We start from the raw sequence: 6,892 nt of genomic DNA on the forward strand, positions 1-6,892 counted from the left end.
CAAGACGTGTAGTGTAGTTGGCCTTTTCATTTTAGTCAACCAGGGGAGGCAGCAGTGAGCCAGACTTTAGTCAACCAGGGGAGGCAGCAGTGAGCCAGACTTTAGTCAACCAGGGGAGGCAGCAGTGAGCCAGACTTTAGTCAACCAGGGGAGGCAGCAGTGAGCCAGACTTTGCCTGTTGGACCGGAAATTCAAAAGAAGAAGAAGAAGAAGAAGCAGAAGGAGGAGGAGGAGAAGAAGGAGAAGGAGAAAGGAAAAGACCCATGAAATAATTATATTATAGACAGGAGGAGGCTCAGTGATGTCATGTCTTTTTATGCTCCATGGTTGACACTGATTCTGCATTGACATTTCAATTTCAACCTATATTTATAACTTTATATTCTCTCTTCCCCTGGCTCGACAGTTTTGTTATGTAATCATTAATAAAGTAAAATAAATAAATAAAAATCGTCCGGGAGTGTGTTGCAGCTATTCAGGTGCACAGACCTAACGCACATATCCAGCGGTCCCAGCAGTTGTCAATGAACTGATTACGTGCGGGGGCCGTGGTTAACTTACAAATGTTTGTCATTGATTCTGTCTGTCTGTCTGTCTGTCAGGATGTTTACACTATAATGTATGCCGATGACACTGTATTGTATACTCATGGGAAAAATGTAACAGAGGTGGCTTTGAAATTAACAAAGGCAATGAACAAGGTTAGTGATTGGTTATACAACTCATGCCTCACGTTAAATGTGGAAAAAACTGTGACCATGTTCTTTACAAATAGGGGTGAACTTAAAAGTTACCCTGATATTGTACTAAATGGGCAAAATATAAAACACGTAGAACAATTAAAATACCTGGGGGTAACGTTAGATCCAACACTTAGTTTTAAAGGGCATGTCAAAAAGCTGAATAACACGTTGAAATATAATTTAGCTAATTTCAGATACATAAGAAATTCTCTCACCCTTGAGGCATCAAGTACATATTTAAATGCAATGATTAAGCCCCAATTTTTGTACTGTGTTACATCCTGGTCTCAGGCATGTAAAACAGTTACAAAGCCACCAGAGTTATTGTACAATAGTAGTCTTAAGATCCATGCCAAAAAACCACGGCATTACCATCATTGCCATGTACTTGCCAAATATGATATTTTGAGCTTTGAAAACTTGATTATACACTCAAATGTTTGTCTACTTCACAAAATTATTCATAATGCTTATGCCCCCCCTCTGAAAAAGTTTGTGACACTCTGCTCTGAAAAACAGTACGTCTAACTAGATCTGTTACGAGGGGTGAGTGTAGTATTCCTCAACGTAGAACTCAGTTTGGCAGCTCTTCTTTTTCCTGTGTGGCCATGAGTCAGTGGGATGTCCTTCCCACAGAACTTATTCTATGTACAAATCCTCACACATTCTCATGCTTGTCAAAGCGCTGGTTACTAAGTAAGCAAGTTTGCACACATTGTTGAGTATTATGTGAGTGTGTGTATGTGTCTGGCTATGAGTGTGGTCATTAGAGGAGGATGATTGTTATCTGTGTATTGTATGTGTTTGTGTTTGAATGTGTGATGAGAGTGAGAGAGAGTGTATGTGCTGTTAGTCCCTATTGTGCACTTTATGATTTGGCGCTCATGTTTCCCTGATTTTATTAGTGCATTCTGTCAATTTTTTTTAAAATATTATGTTTATTATGTCTTATTTCAATTAATCTTAAAGCGATACTAAAGAACTTTCAGTTTTGGTTGAGTTTGGCGGCGCCTGTGGACCAAAGCGGTAGTGTTTTGCCTGAAGGAAGACTCCATTTCCCATGAACACTAGCGTGAAGCCCTGTAAATATCCCGCATTAAAATGAACAGAAGACATCAAAACTAAGTTTCTGTTTCCAGTGGATCATTTCAAAGTGAAAACACAAACATAATCCATTGCTAAAGTGCCGTTTTGCCTGCTCCCTCCTTGTTGTGACTCGCAAAAGTGAAAGTGAAAGTAAAGTGAGAGCCGGGTTCCTACCATGCTCCTCAAAGCTGCTTAGTGCCAGAGAAAGAGATACAGACCCCCTCAGGCCACGACAGAGGTGTCATTCAACTTGTTGTAAGTTGATGTATCATCACAAAAGTTATGAAAATATTTTATGAAGGTTGAAAAGTTACTTAGTGTTGGTTTAATATTGTATCTGTTTAGCACTTTACCTGCCCAGGGACTACAGGCGGAAATTAGCAATTGTTGCTATAACCTGGCTCAAAGCATCTCTTCTTGTTTTACAAGATTAATGTTTTTTTGTGCATTGTCCCTGTTTTAAATAAATAAATTCATTCAATTCATTCATTCATTCATTCATTTGTGCCTGTGTATGTGTAAGAAATCAAAGTAAAAGAAACAGAAAGAGCATTCTTTCTCCGTCTTCGTTGAACAAATAAATCATGTCCTGCAACAGCCTATATATCTGTATCTCGTATTGGATCGATTGCACCATCTACTGGATGAAAATGGAACACAGAACAACTACACTACATGTCATGTTACACGTTGTGGTGCGCACCGTGCAGATCAACAGAGGTCATTTTCCCAACAAGCGATGACTCAGTAGAATGAACACATCAGTTCATTACGCTTCAATCAAACCCAGAATATATCAATAATAATTAATACATTGTTACATTGTACATTATGCCTTTATGTTGCATTTGTATCACTGATTCATTGAAATTAATATGATTTAATATTGAACGCAAAATAAAATATTACATTATGAAAAATAATATTGAAAATGTATTTATATACAAGTGTAATGGAGTCATTGAAAAGTAGTGGAGCACTCATTTTAGGAGAATAACTTGTAAGAATTGATGTAAGAAGATAGAGTAGATGTATTTGTGTTACTTTCCATTAGTAATATTAAAAGGTCAAAGGTCAAAATCAAAGCGTTCAGACTCATGCGGTGTCAGATCTCAACACCAGGTGGCAGTGTTGCACCATCAACACCAAGACACACCATGAAACTTTACTCTGTTTTTCTGAACCTGAACACACTTTAAAACTTTTTATTTAGGGTTTTTCCTTCAATAAATGTTTATAAATGTTATACAATTTGTGCAAATGTTTCTGTAAATTTTGTATTTTGTTGAGTTTTTGAAGTGAAAACTTTAATACTCCTGCACTGAACTGACAGGTTAAGTGTTGGAGAGTTATTTATTAGGTGTTTAGTCACAGAAATTAAAGCTGCTGCAAAACGTTCAGTTTCAAATGACAGTAACTGACATATATTAGTATTTAGGTTATAATACAGGCAGCAATTATGTTAAAAAAAAGTCATTAAATCATTGAATAAAAAGCTTAAGTATCATGTTTTGAACCAACTGTTTATAATATCTTTTATATTTTATATATAATATCAACATATATTGACAAGCAATGAGATCAAGAGTAAGTCTTTTCCTTGTTAAAACTGTGATAATATTTGTAGCTAGAGCTAGCATATGCTAATAAGCAAGCTTGAAAAAGCCTTAAATACTGTAATAGGCTATATTAAATATACAACAATATTTATAATATAACATTTAAACATATCCATAATAATTGTTTTATTACATTTTAATCATCTTTCTTTGAAATTGCCATTGTATTTGGGACTTTTGAATATTTTAGGAAACACCAACGAGTGGAGGAAGTGTTTTCTCTCCCCTCTGTTTCTATAAAGGTGAATTCTGACCCTCCTGAGCTGCCGTACTGTAGGTTCCTTGGGGTCACACTTTTTTTTATCCTTCAAAATAAAAGTCAAACTCTTTTTTGGGGAAAAAGTCTTTTTATTAAAAGTCATATACAAAAGGAATCGTTCATGTTAAGCTGCTATAAAACGTTCATATGTACAGTTATATATCACATCATACAGGTGAACACGGCTGTTACACGCTCAGTCCAACACAACAACACCTGTCTGAGTGTGTGTGTGTAGCTATACTCAACACACACACTCACATACACTTGTATTAAACTGCTTTAAAAACACTGGATTCACAACAAACATCAACAGATGTGGCACACGGCAACATCTGGACACTCAGACACAACATCTGGATCTTCACGTCAGCGTAGAAAAAGACACCTGTGTAGTTTGGTTTGGATGCATAGCTGCTGCGAGTACGAGTCAGAACAAAAACTACTGAACTAAACGCCGCCCTACAGGTGCATTCTGGGAGAAAAAAAACCAAAGAAGCCTCTCGGGAATCTGGACGTTTGTCATGTTTGTTTGTTAAAGGGATAGTTCAACATTTTGGCAAATTGGCCCATTGCCATAATCCCTATATAGTCATAGCAGTAGGTTCGATACCTTTAATTGACGAACCTACTGCTATGACTATAGGGATTATGGCAATGGGCCAATTGTTGGGCCAAAATGTTGAACTATCCCTTTAAAAAAAGTTTGAAATGATTGTACTCTCCGCTCGCTCACACTCCCTGCACCCGTCCCCGGGAAACCCCTCAAGGTTTCCTCTCTGTTTTAAAAAAAACAAACAATAAAACTACATTCATGAGGTGGCGTTACCGACGACAACACAGGGCCCAGAGGGATTCTGGGAAACGTCACTGAAAAGTATCATCATGAGAGAGGCCACGCCCCCTTTTAACGGACTAAACACTCCTTATATGGAAGTTAAAGTGATACGCCAACATTTTTTTTAACGTGTCTTGCCTCACTCCTGAGTCCATGACCAGCAGATAGACACCATCCTTTCCACTGTGCGTGCAGTAACCATGGAGATAGAGCCGTATCACCTGTAGCTAATTAGCTTAGCTCAAACACTGGAAGTGTATGGGTAGTGTTAGCCTGCCTCCTACCCGAGCCGAAACCAGCAGTCAGAAGCTGGTTTCATTTTAGCTCTAAACTCTGTAAATATATCACTTTATCCACATTTCAAACATGTTTAGGTGAGAAAGTAGCCGTTTAGATCAGCAGTGTGTCGTTAATTTGTCTAAATACCAGCTGTTTACAATTTTGTTCGGACGAATTCGGCGCTACTCAAGCTAGCCGTTGTGACCAACGCACTTCCGGTTACTTTCACAAAATAAAACACCCGTTGCCCTTTACATACAGAAAACCATGACGATATAATTTGTGCTTTTACTTTGAAACAGGAAGCTAACCTACCCTCGATGTAGCTAGCTTGAACCAAAATAAAGCGTCTTTGCTTGAACCCTCCGTTTTGACCGATCTCGTCCCGTTAGCGGCATTTTGACCGCTCAAGATGCCTTACCGGAGAGTTTTGTCAGCTCTGAGACGAAGATCGGCCCGCCGGTTTCCGTTTAGAGTTGCTGAAGAGTTTCTCTGATGACTTTAGGTGGAGGCAGGCTAACACTACCCATACACTTCCAGTGTTTGAGCTAAGCTAATTAGCGACTTTAGGTGGAGGCAGGCTAACACTACCTACACACTTCCAGCGTTTGAGCTAAGCTAATTACGGGCGATACGGCTCTATCTCCCTTGTTACTGCACGCACAGTTGAAAGGATGGTGTCTATCTGCTGGTCATGGACTCAGGAGTGAGGCAAGACACGAAAAAAAAATGTTGCCGTATCCCTTTAACGGACTAAACACTCCTTATATGGAAGTTAGGACGTGACAAAACTATTGAGTGAGCACAAAACTCATTTCAGCAGAAAATAAAACAAGAAATGAACAAATGAATATTTTTTATCTTCCTGAACTGACATGATTCACTTTTATTCTCTGTATCTTTGGTCACAGGTTCAAACCTTTCCTTTAGGCTCCGCCCACTAACGGGTTTTTCAAAATAAAATAAAATATTTTAGGAACTAACTCCTCTGGCTCCGTCCAGATGTTTTAGCTCCGTAGGTGTAAACAGGAAGTAGATTGTCGACGCTGTATGTAACGGTGATGAGAAGCCAATCAGACGACATCATGACGACAACACAACTTTACAGTTTCAAATTAAAAGTCTCTGTTTTAAGCTTGAAAAACAATTAATAGAAATATTATTTAATCACTTATTTATAAAACCGTGGCTCAGAGCTGCTTGATTCTAGTTTATTTATATTCATATTTATATTTATACATATTTTTTATCTTAAATCACAGATGTTTTGAATATTTTATTGTTTTCTGAGCTGTAACAAATGTTGTATGTTATGTATGTTAATATTTGTATGTTTTTTTCATTTGTAATTGAGATTTAATTATAATTGTAAGTAAATTCATGCACTGTTATTTGGTTTTCTTGTTCCCATTTAATTTGAATAGCTGTTATTATTTGGTATTATGACGTAATGTTTCTGTGACTTTTATTTTGTAGCCCTGATCTGACGCCGTTCACACAGATACAGATGTTAACGGTTTTGTTCACATCTGGACTTTGATCAGGTTTGATTAAATCCTGAATTTGTTTTGTGCTTCTTCAACAGTTTTTCATCATCAACAGACCTCTGACATCACTTCCTGTTTCTGTATCAGACGGTTCGACCTTCGACAAACGTCCAGAGACTTCACATCAAAACTTTAAACTCAGAGCTTAGAGTTTCTTTTTTTCTGTAAATAAAACAAAAAATAAAAATAAAAACATCTGTGACTCCACCCACCACGTGACCACAGTGCACGACCAACTGCAGGCGCAGAGGATTCTGGGAAGTTTTCTACAAGGGGAGTAAAAAAATAATCTCTCGTCCTATCAAAGCTTATTTTACATGTTTCTCCTGCTCAGGGTTTATTTTTTTATCTATTTTATTATTTTTTTTATCTCTGAACGGTCCTTTAGTGCAACAGGAAGTTAGAAAACAAAGAGAGAAAGAGTGGAGCTGCTTAAGAAAATAAGAGTCTGAAAATAAAAATAAAAAGAGACTTTATCCTTGAGAGAGTTTTCTTTTGAAAGGTCGACTTTTCGTTCGTTT

Source organism: Trachurus japonicus, chromosome 16 (assembly GCF_045865225.1).
Source record: "Trachurus japonicus isolate A0001 chromosome 16, Traja_1.0".
NCBI lineage: Eukaryota > Metazoa > Chordata > Actinopteri > Carangiformes > Carangidae > Trachurus > Trachurus japonicus.